The sequence below is a fragment of the Rhamphochromis longiceps genome, linkage group LG4, assembly GCF_057381845.1.
Source record: "Rhamphochromis longiceps isolate RC_006_pf linkage group LG4, R_longiceps_female_GT1.1, whole genome shotgun sequence".
In the NCBI taxonomy this organism is placed as follows: Eukaryota; Metazoa; Chordata; class Actinopteri; order Cichliformes; family Cichlidae; genus Rhamphochromis; species Rhamphochromis longiceps.
In genome coordinates, this window is record NC_140560.1 from 35,224,979 (window position 1) to 35,237,781 (window position 12,803).

Below are 12,803 nucleotides of genomic sequence, written 5' to 3' on the forward strand. Positions count from 1 at the left end.
TTGTACACCCCTCTTGGGTGTAGCCTGTCACTGTAAATAAAAATCAGCACACAGCAGTTACTACACCAGCGAGGGCAGAGAATAGGATTGATCCAGACAAAGACAAACGGCTCATTGTGCTTGGTTGAGTTTTAAAAAGGACGTTGGCACAGACAATGGGAGAGTGCCAGAGGCCATGTGTCAAAGGACAATGTCTTCTTCTGTTCGGTTTCTCTCTTAGTTGACACTGGCCTGAGAGCTGCAGGTGGCAGCCTGTCACAGCAGCCTAGAGTAGCTTCCTGTCCCTAAACAGTCCAGGTCTGTCTGTGTCTCACTTGCACTGATCACCTTCTCAGCTGGATGGAGTTTCCCTGCTGTGTAACCTGCACTCTTGAATCGCAGGAGCAGCTGTATCAATTTGCACCTACTCCTGTCACCATGAGGGCAGTGACTGGATTTAAAGCTGCAACCTCATCTTACTGCTTCCAATACTATTGTCACGGAAAACAACACCCAGTGCTTCACCAAAGCCCTACAGTTCAGGAAAATCAAGCAGATTTGTATTTTCCTCCTATCTCGACTAAAACAAACCAATAATTAACGAATTAATTTGAGGTGTTGTGTTCATTTACAGTTCGAAACTATCATTATCAGTCTCTTGAGTCACATTTCCAGCCTTCTGTTTACTCTCCTTTAGCTCTGTTTTGGTCACATTCTTCCTCAGCTGCTACACGATCAAGTACAATCATCAGGTGCTCTGTAAATAAGTGACTGTTGCATTTGAAAAAAAAAAGACTATTAACTTGAAGAGTAAAAGTATGGACTAGAAAGCTAAACAATGGCCTGAAACTCACTCACAAAAGCCCAGAAGAACTGCAGAGTCCAGCACTAGTTATTTGTTATCTTTTATCATATATCAGACTGTATCTTTTTTAATTGGTTTGATCGACTTCTTCTCAAACTGAATTTGAGAGTTATTCAATGATTTAATCAGAATTAAGATGAAAAGTTTTATAGGGATCAAAGCAAAGGAACCAAATGGTCATTTTACTTTGCATTTTATTGTCTCGTGGAAATACTTCGCCTCCGGTGCAGCTCGACCAACAACAGCCCAGTCAGAGAATGAAGTAGCTTATGTTTCACTGAGTCATGAAGCTCACGCTGGAGACCTAAAAGCCTTTATACAAACTTCTCCATATATGTGAAATTATTCCAAAGGACCTGCAATTAGATTGTGATGCGTTACTTCTGTCCTGTTAGCACTGACACACCTGTTAGAGCAGGATTTACCCAGCCGTCAGAATGATTGTGATAAAGAGCGATTACATTATTACACTAACAAACTACAGCTGCAGTGCTGCTCTAACAGACTCTTTGCATTTTATTTTGCTACAGTAAAAATTTAACCAAAAACACACGCGCGTCAGAAATCTAAGGTTTCAGTCTGCTGAGTGTAATATTTCATTCCTGCAATCATTTATTGTTTGATTATTTTATGAACTAATTGCGTTAATCCAGAAATATCAAAAGGAGACTGAGAAATGTTTATATAACTATGGAAATTCCTAAATGTACTACTTTATTTTGAAAAGGAATTGCAACAGCAATTTAGAGTAAGCTGAGCCGATTCTGTGTTATTTAACTTACATTTGAGTGTCTTTGGTCATCTTTAATCTGGAATAATTGTTTAAAATCACAAAGTTTTTATCATTTTTTTAATCTCAGTCCATATTTCTGATTGAATGTAGGACGCTCTATGATAGCCACAAACTGGGGGCTTCGTATCTAAAACGTTTACTACTTTATAGTACTACTATATAAGTATATAGACTGACAGAACATTGTTAAAGTTCTCACTGATTAGGTTTTGGAAATACAAGTCCAACCTGTCTTTGCAGATGACGTAAATGCTTCCAAAGTGTAAACATGGGGATTTTTACAGTAAAATGTGACGCGGTCTTCAGCATTTCCTGCTTTGCCGATCATTTCTAGTCCCCACACACCTGTTCCTTGTTTTCTCACCAAGCCACGGCACATCCCGACCCTGTGATGCTAGAATCTGAGTATTTTCATCTGATACAGAGGCCAGCTTCCTGTTTTACTTCAGGCTTGTGTGTAACCACAGCTAAAACAAATCAAATCTTTGTAATCTCTCTGCAACTGTATGAATAGCTACAGTTAGAAATGCACGCTATCTAATCTTCCTGATAGCCCGGGGTCAGGGTTCAGGTATGCTTATGGTGCACCTGGAGAACTTTCAGTTTCCTTAAAAACATTTACTGCAGACAACACAAGGTGGAAAACACGACTCAGTCCTCCACATGTAAATACTGATGCAGGATTAGCAGAAAACCAAAGAGAAAGCACGGCTCTCGGCTCTTAGTAGATTTGTCTTGTAGGGGAAACGTATAGACAAGTGCCCTTGGAATAAAAGAGGCTTTATGTGTACATGTGACAGGGGGTTAAACAGCTTTGTAATTGGTTTACTGTTTCAGGGTAGAATGCAAAGTCCATGGGTAATATCCAGTGGGTGATGAGGGGGAGGGGAGGTATTAAGAAAATGAGTATTTAAGACATCATTTGGTTGTTGCATATTAGCTAAATGAACCGACTGTGTTTGAGAATAGAATAGACTAGAATATCCCTTTCATGTACACGTATGTCGCCGTAATGAAATAAATGTACTGAATGTATTTAAAGTGTCATCACAAACCCCAAACATAACTTTACTAAAAATGAAGGCAAATAGTTGCTTTATTTTATTTAAAATTTCATGCACTTTTTGATTGCAAATTGTTTCCTTTTGCTTTCTCAAAAAAAGGACAATCAGTGTCGCACTACTGACAGTATGTTTTTGCTTTGCCTCATTATGTTGCAAACCTTTAATAGAAACATTAAAGCTTGCCATCACAGGGCTTTACTTTGACATTGAGCAGAGGATTATTTTACACTCTCCTGTTTGTCATCACTCACTCACTCCACTCATGGTGTCACAGTTTTCCTCATCTATTTAATAGATGCAATTTAATATTAACTACAAACACAGGAACAGCTTATTTTCCTTTTCTCGTCTTCCACAGTGAAAAAACTGAATCGAATATAATAAAATGAATAAGTGTTAATTAATCATGAACAATCTGTTTAACTGCCATCGAAAGAAAGAAAATGTCAAATGAATGAAACGTTTTTAAGTCTAAATAACTATTTAAACTTAAAAATGTTTAATTTGGCTTTAGCATGATGCACAATATAAAAGTACAATGGATCAGCACCTTTAAATCCCAGTGATTTTACAAAGCTTCTCATTCATCCAATCACCTGCGCTGCACGCTGGCATGCCATTGCCATGCAGAGAGGGCACAGCCTGAACCTCTGAGCCTGTTAATGATGGACAACTGGTCTGACGGGCAGAGCCACAGTCACCGCAGCACGAAAATGCAAAACTAAACAGAGTATTTAGGTCAGGAGCTCTCCCGCTGCAGCGTTTTCCGTACCCATCTTAATTAATCTCGCATCTATCGAGCTGAGCCTGCCGCTCTGTGTAATGGAAAGCACAAAGGCAGGATTACTATTGCTGCCGTTCTGTCCTCTTTTTACACACCTCAGTGTCAAAGGCCAACATCTATTATATCACAACCAATACTTAGAACGAGAACTGACTGTACTTTAACTGTGTCAGCTGGGAAACACATCCTCATTAGACAGAAATAATTTGGCCTCATTTAAAAAATGTAAAAAAAACTCCATCGATACACAAGAAGTTTTAATACTATATGTACAGTTTTATTAAAGTCTCATGTCTATTAGATTCTGGAAAGTATTGATCACGATGTCACATTTTTCATTTTGGAGGAGAAACTATTGTGAGAGTAGCTGAAATCTGCAAAAATACAAGAATTAGAGTGATTGAAACATTAACTCAAATATTACAGTGTGATTTTGATGTGTGCATGATATAATTAAAGTCTGCTGTTAGTACATTTAACCACCAAACTAAATGCAGTGACCTATCTTAAATGAAATTAGTGCTTAGTGCACATATTCACATTTTGTCCATATTTTATTTAATAATCTGTAGTTTATTATAGACGCTGGAGAGATTATATCTCTCGGCTGGCCTGGGAACGCCTTGGTATTCCCCCGGATAAGCTGGAGGAGGTGGCTGGGGAGAGGGAGGTCTGGGCCTCTTTGCTTAGGCTGCTGCCCCCGCGACCCGGCCCCGGACAAAGCGGATGAAGATGGATGGATGGATAGTTTATTATAGATGTTATAGATTTATTTAGGAGTGCTGTGATTGGTGTTCGGTTTTGATGTTTTTCGGCTTTGACTTGTCGATGTTGTGAGATTAAGCCATCCATGGACCCCATGACCACAGTAACACCTTTACTCTCATGTACTGTAGCACATGTACAGTACATGAGATTATCCTCATACATGTTATACATATCTCTGTACAATTTTTCTATACATATTTCAGTACATTGTTGCCTGTATATACAAACTTCAGTTGCTCATGTATGTAGGACCACTTTGTGTCTTCCTTTTATATTTTATATAATTTTCTCATCCGCAGGATAATAAAGGTCTATTCTATTCTATTCTATTCTATTCTATTCTATTCTATTCTACGCATTCGTACTATGTGAAACAAATATTAAAAGGTTGTAATTTTATAATAATTAAAAGGCTGTAAATTATAAACTAAAAGTGCAGTTTTAACAGTAGCAAAGATCTCTTAACGCCCTCTTTTGCCCATTGACCTTTGACCTTTGGTTATGAATTGGTTTCCTTTTTAATTAGGTAAAAAAAAAAATTAGTGTGTTTAAATTGGTGTTAATTAAAACTCAGTTACTCTATCATGCTATATCAGGTTTATGTGCCTTATCTTTTATGCTAGTTGCACTATTTTAATTTGCACAATCAAAATTATTTATTGATTTAATTTTTGCACAAACCAGAGAGAATCTAACTGAGGCTATTTCTGGAGCCGTTGTATATTTGTCTTCTGTTTGGCGAGCCTTTCCCTTTACAAAGAATCATCCTGACCTCTTTTATGAATGTGATCTGTTTATGGTGCATTTCTTAGAAGATCCAGGATTACACTGAGAGCCATCCAGACTTTAGATCCAGATTCAGACACAGCTATTTCTGTTGAGGGCTGGCAGCACAGCACAGCCGTAATCACAATGTCCAGAATAATCAGCAAACAGGACGGCTAGCTTCGTTTTTTTCCAAGTTTAATGTTGTTTCCTTTTTGTTAAATCCCAGATGTCTTTTTATATTTGTTTCTGTAAAATGAAACTGAAGCTATCATTGATGAATAAACTGCAAAACACATTGCTGTACCATGATTTCAGTGTTTTATAGCTACAATTACTGTGTATACTCCAAACTGTTTCTGAAAAGTTAACAACAATCATGTAAACTAAATACAAAATATTTTATATCTCCAAATGTGCAACAGGAAAGTTGCAAACTGCTGGAGAAAATGTTGTGAAGCAAATTGAGTTCAGTTCAGCAACATGTGTTTTTATATGTAAAGCAACAAGAGTCGCCTCTGGGTGCTCGAAGCAAAGACACATAATCACAATTCTTCTGTTGTCTCTGAAAATCTGTTTGAAACAAAGACAAAATAATCAACATAGTTTACCAAATGAAGAGAAAGACAAAGAGAAATATAATATACAGACGTTCCTGGGAATTCACCAGCGGACTCAAACATGAAACAGAAAAAATATCTTTCTGCTCTGAAATGTGAAGAAACATTGAAGGAAAATTAGAAATGGAGAAATAAACCGACGGGGTTACGAACAATCACACAAAGAATACATGCAGATGAGTTAAAGCTACGATTCAGCTTTTTGTACTGCTACTATTTATTTCCACACATTTAAATAATGATAAAGGGAATGATGATAGGTCTTTAAAATTAATTTAAAAAATGAATGCAATTCTTTTACATCTGTTAGGAGATTCTTAGATAATTAGTTCGTAATACTGTAATCCTGTGCAATATCCCATCTGCCCTCCTGTCATATTTCTTTTCAAGATTTTCTTATTTAATCACTAGTGTACATATGTTTATATTTATAGATACATATATATTTAGTCATCTTTTCTCTTTTACCACGTCTCTCTAATATTTTGCTCCTTACTATTTTTCTATTTTTTTTTTATTATTTTATTATATTTTCTTCTACTGTACCATGCTGCTGAGTGACTGCTGCTCGTCAAACACATTTCATTGCAATGTTGACCCTGTGCTAACTTGCATATGACAAATAAAACTGAAAACTGACTTTTCTGCTTTTTAAATCTATTAAATGTATATTATATTATCAATTGTTAATTTGATTGTTTTCTTTTTGTTGGATCTTTTGTTCTTACATGCGGAGCTTTAAATACAAAGAACAGGAGGTGAAAGCTGCAGGGACATAAAAGTAAAGTGAATATCTTTTGATTTACTGATGTGTGAAAAAAACCCTACTAAAAGTACTAAAAGAAAACAGGCAGCATGGGAGCACTGGGCAGAGATGAAACAACATCACACACACACAACATAACTAAAGCAACGCATTTGAATGTTAATATTTACATTCCTTTTTGACCCTTTGAAGGAAAAACATTACTGTACTGTTAAAAATGGTCAAATCAGTGACCTGCTGTTAAAATACCTTCTCTCTCAGGGTTGGCATTTGCGGTATTTAATTATATTTGGTATTTTAAACTTATATCCGCCCTGTGACACTGAGTACGAGACAGAAACCATTACAGGTTGACAGGTTCTAGTGTCTCAGATGCTCAGATTACAGAGCCAGGAGCACCGGGGTCATTATTGTTAGCTGATTTCTTTTTAGGAAACGCTACAACTGATACAATAGAATCTCATTAAACTAAAGTAAAACATAATTTACTGGAAACATCTTTAGTTTTAGTCTCAGTGTCTGTGATCAAATTGGTCAACACAACCATCAGGAGTCGGTCTGATTTCTGAAACGCAGACCTGACTGTGCGTGGGTGTTTGTATTGTAACACCTGGTCTGAATTCCTGTCAGTTATCACTTATATTATAATTAAAACAACAACAAGCAGTTAGAATAATAAAAGGCACACGAGATTAACAATACAGACGACCTGAAGTGAAAATGTAAACAGTTTGATCACAACCGGAAGGAGCATAAAAGCAGATCATAGCCAAGTCCTGGAAAAGCTTTAGAGATGGAAACGTTAATAACACCCTCTCGTGCACTCTCACTCTGCAGCTTTATGTTAACTGTGCACTGTTTGCTCGACAAACACAGCTAATGTGAGTGCTCGCTTGTTTCTCACACCTTGATATGCTTTATCTGCACTTCGGTGATGTGGCAGACAAAAGGAAACCCTTCGAGCTTAACCCCGGCTTTATGCTGCTTATTCTTATCGAAATGTTTAAGATAGAAAGAAAATTAACTTTTAACGTGGGGATCTAATAATGCTCGCTCAGGAACCTGATAAGAAACTTTCAACAACTACATCGATGCACGTCACATTTCCTCGAGTTATGTAAGAGGTGACAGTTAGTCCTGCCTTAAACAATTGTTCAGCACTGACCCCTGAACTGCAGCCAGATCTGAGCGCTTGGTTTCAATAAAGCCAAGATGACTGTTTTATATGGCAAAGGGGTGCAAAGTCCAAAGACACTGAAGAATATTTATTCTGCATAACAGCACGTTTTATATTTTTCTAACCTTAATCCAGAACCTTTCATCCCACTCTTCTCAGTCAGCGCAACAGACATGCCCCTCTTATTCTTCGTCTTTTATTGGTTGTGACATTTGCTTTCCAGAGGTGACTGCAGGCTTTGCCTTTAGATCCTTGAGATAAAGAGGGATTTCACGTGCATGCACACAGTACTTAAATACATCAACACATGTCACTCTCCCTTACCGTCCGAGTTTGGTCCTATGTAGGTCAAATCGTAGCATTGTCCCAGGAAAAAAGTCAAAACAAAAGAACAAAAATAACCCCAGAAAAATGCAAAAAGCAGTGTATGTGCAAAAATGAGTTGGGTATAAACAGAGGTAAGTTGCACTCAGACCATCGTGCTCTTCTTCTCCCTGAAGTCTGAGTTCGATGGCTCGTGGTAGGTGGTGATCATGTTGGCTGTGTCCCACCGTCCCACAGGTGCTGAGGAGCTCTGCATCACCACCAGTCTGATGGGAGACTGAGTGGGTTGTGGGTCCGGGGCGTACTCCTTGGTAGGATCTTTGCCCCGACAGTCATACATTATACAGGATATCAGGAAGACGAGGAGCAAGATAACGTAGCTGGCGATAAGGATGCAAAGGTTCAAAGTGACGGGGTCAATCTCCTGGTAGTTTTCCAGAAAGCCCATGATGCCTGCCTCATGCTGGGTGGCCCAGAAGGCCCTGAAACCAGCACCTCAGTGGACGGAGAGGCAGAAGGCGTCAACAGCCGCTACACACCAAGAACACTAAGCAAGCCTGGTGACAGCAGGGCTCTCTCTCTCTATCCTCTTCAATCCGCCCTCCCTCCTTGCCCTCCGTCCATCCTCTCTGCCTCGCTCCTGTCTTCTTCCTCCTCTCTGTGTCAGACAAGCGCTGTGGATGTGTGGCTTTGAGGTAAAAATACTTTAATCCTCATCTCTCCTCCAACCTGGAATTTCTGCCATCCCTAGCTCTCTTTAATAGCTTCAGTTGTAACACAGCAACAGATTCTGTGTTACATCATCATGGGAATATTTAATTACTGTGTGTGTGACGTATTTTAGCGTGTGTGTGTGGTGTAATCTTAATCTTGATTGTAACTGGGGATTGACGGAGGAAGCCATCTGGCTGAATAGAAGCCACTAAAAAGTCACTCAGATAGAGCTCACACACCAAGCAGAAGACTCAGTCTCACAGAGGGTGCGACACACTTTCTTCCTAAAATATCTTTTCAATGATTTTGATTTTGCAGAACATTCAAATCCAGACGGATTACGGCACCCGTTGACCTCCGGGTGTCACAGAATCAGAGATTACCACGAAGGGAATCATCTCTGCTTGTGCACGGCACACGGAGGTGGGAAAAACAGGAAATAAAAACAGCAATAAATAATGTGGAACGTCTCAGGTCGTGTTTGCACCTGTTGCTGCAGTGCAGGAAATTTTGAGTGTGATGGACAGCAGGGGGCAGCAGTTATCAGCATTAGAAGAAGTAAAGCTGCAGGTCAACTTTGACCCAGACAACCTTTCTACAAAGAGAGCAGAAATCAAACAGCAACTCGTGTTGAGATAATGACATGAAAAATAAAGAAAGCTACAATTTTTAGTGCAAAACCTTCTGGTTTTTCCACACTGAAGACAGTCTTTGTGTGGTGTGAGATTACAAGCTGGGAACCAAGTTTTAATACAGAATAAGCTACACTAAAGGTCATCACAGATACATAGTGTGCTTCATGAGTAGTAGTCCCAGTGGTATCAGTATTAAACACACAGCACTCATAGCAAAATAAAACCAAAGTCATGAAATTATTGGTTTAAAACCTTTTACAATACTATCTGCAGCAGAAATACTGCAGATGACATTTGATTAATAGAAAATCAGAAAAGATGATCCCACAAGCGTGTTTTCAGACAACATAATCAATCAGGAGGATCACTCTGGGACCTCAGAGTCCTGATTGTGCAAGAAAACCGGAGACTCCAGCTACAAAACAAGAAGGAAGAGAAAAGAGTAGATGAAGGAGCTTTTATTTCTTTATTGTAATGTTTCCTGCCTTTACTTAGAGCTCTACGATTTCTTCTGTTATTTCTGTTATTTCCTTCCCTTTAACGTTGTACTTAAACGAGTCTTTGCTATGTTTTAAAACTTTGGAGTCTTCTTAATTTCCTGATTTATTTTACAGATTTTCCAACTTTAGGACCTTGGGCATGATTATATACTTTGTAGAAGATGGTTTTCTCAGCTCTTATGGGATCAGAAAATACTTACTCTCACATATGCGTCTTTTTTCCCTTAAAAACTCCCACTGTTACCGCCTATTTCTATTGTATCTACTAGAAAGTTATTTTAAGGACTGAAACTTTTCCCCTGAATTCAGAAAAAAACAACTTATCAGTTCAGAAAATTGAGAAATTATATCAGGACCTGCTACAATATATATTTTTACTGACGTCTACAAGTTTAACAGTCTCATTGGATCTCGGGGGATTTTCACCCCACAAAGAGATTTCATAACATAAACAGTTCAGGATGAAATCAGGCACCGATCTGCTCCAGCTCTCCTGCAGACAATCAGTCGTGATGTTTCCTGCCTCGCGGTTTAAAAGTGAGTTTGAGCAGCAGATTGTACACATTAAATGTGCAGAGTACAAAATGACCTCACTGCTCTCTTCACGTTCAGGCCTGTAATCCCTCTGTATGTCCCAGGAAACAGGCTTAACCCCTGAACCTGCCCGAGCACTCAGCTCCTCTTGAAGCTTGCTGGAGGGGCAACTCCACCGAGAAACAATCTCTAACCTTTGTAAAACTTTACACTACCTTTTTGTGTTTGCAATTTTATATACAAATAAAAACCATCATTCCAAACTGTTCCTTTTGTTTTTTAGAAACACGAGCACTTTTAAAGACTAAAAAAAGTTTAATCGAAACTCTTAAAACGGCAGCAAGTCAGAGGAAGAGTGATGTTTCTGTCCTGGGGATGTTTGTGTTGTCGTGCTCTCAGAGAACGATTAGCTCAGAGGATGTAATAGGTTTGTCTGTGTGTACAGCAGCCTCTCGGGTGGAGTTTCTCCTGCTCATATCTTGGGGATAGATCTTCCCCCAGCGTCGCCAGACTCTGGTGCCAGGGAGTCCGGCAGCGTCTGCGGGACCTGGAGGCAGACAGACAGCTGGGACACATGGGAAAGGATTGTGTTGACAAATTGTGCACTTTACTTCGGCCGTGTGCGTCTGCGAGCCGAGGATGTTAAGAGTTTTTATATTCTTCCTGTGTCTCTCAGGCACGAAGCACCGACAGGTTGTTTGCTCGTTTTTCACAGCGAGCCTCTGATTCTCCCTGCGGGGGATCCTCCCCTCCATCTCACACATCCTGACCTCACCTCTGCTCTCCCTGCGTCAACCATCCCCCAAAACAAATGAGTGACCTTAAGACATGACCTTACCAAAAAACAAAAAAAACCCTTCTGGTATTTTCTTTCTAAAAGCTTGTACGTTTTTCTTGGGTGTGGATAACAACGTAAGATTGATAAATGTGGAGTAAAAGGCCAATAGATTACTCATACAGACAAATGCAGATAGTGTTTATTTCCTGCTTTACTCTTCCTTTCTTTGTTTGAGCAGTGGAAAAAGAATAGAGAATAAAACTGTAGAGCATCATTTTGTTCTCAGTTTGTTTGTCCACCCTTTAAAAACCTAACAAAGGATCCCGCATTGCATTTATTATCATTTTATATTGTTCTGATAGCAGAAACATAGACTGTAAATAAAGGATGGACATAGGCTCTTTTCAAGCCTCAACACACCGCAATCTCATAATGTTCAGAGGAGATGGTGCACCAATAACTTATATGATAACTTATTTAGCTTAATATATATGTGCACATACTGAAAATGACAGCCTCCACACAGCATTTAATCTCTTATTAGACTCAACTGGCTTCTCTAAATGTAAAAGAACCCACCCACCACTTTAATTTGAGATCAGGGGTCTCAAATTCAAATGAGCCACAGGCCACTGCTGGCACCGTCATCTCATTGGACTGCCACTGTAGTGTTCACGTAGTAGAAATAATTATATTTGTTATTATTATATTTACATGCTTCCCGTTTCTGCTCAGTGACAACTCGTACTTTTCAACTCTCCTTTTTCTCCCTCACAGACACATAACAGGTATGGCCATCCATTCTCCCTCATCACTGCCCATGAGGCAGTGATGAGGGGCAACTGTTGTTGTAATTTAGTGCTACATAGATAAAACTGAATTGAAACTGAATTGCACTGAGCTTATGTGCGACATGCATGCATGCTGTAAATCCCTCCTAGTTAATGTTAACATACAAATAATGTGATCTCCATTCATGAAAAGAAGAAAAAAACGGTGCTTCTAATAATAATTTCTAAATAAATAAATATGAATATTTACATGTGAGTTTAAATCTGTGTCATATTCGCCACATCAGGCAGTTTTTTGTAATTAAAAAAATAACCTCATCATTTTGTACAACTTAAAAATGTATTGTGTGATTTATTTAAGTTACACTGATGAAGTCTCAAAAACTCACTAAAGTCACGTAACACATGACACACTTGGCTTTAAATGGTTAAAATCTCAAGAGAATAAAACTGAGTGGAGAAAGGGTTACACAGTTACAGTTACACAACAGTTCAAATCCACCGTTCAATCCTTGGAATTAGAATTTGCTCATTTTCCTTTAGTGGCCCATGAGGGAATATTTTGTTCAGGCTGAACTGGCCTGCAGGGGCAGAAAACACACAGAGGAAGGAGGTGATGAAGATGGTGAGTCCTTCGTCTTCTCCCTGTAACAGCAGGGGTTTTCCATGAAGTCTTACACAACCGAGATGCTGCTCAGAGAACGATCGGGGCTACGTAACAATTCTTTCCTTTGACCATTTCATCATTTATGTATTTATGCAAATTAAAAATATCTTTTCTTCATTGTAATTTTTTAAAATAAGAGTTTAAGTGATGCCAAGACTGAGAAAAAAAGGTTAAATAAAAACAACTGATGTAAAGACTAAAATAATACTAAAAATCAGCTGTTTTGAAGCCCAACAAAGGTGAAGTACCTGATATTTAAACACTCACTCACTATTTGTC

At 38.7% G+C, this 12,803-nt stretch overlaps 1 pseudogene; it reads right to left on the reverse strand.

Moving 5' to 3' along the window:
* Positions 1-7,909: 7,909 nt before the first annotated feature.
* Positions 7,910-8,455, reverse strand: LOC146672209 (small integral membrane protein 36 pseudogene; annotated as a pseudogene).
* Positions 8,456-12,803: the final 4,348 nt, after the last annotated feature.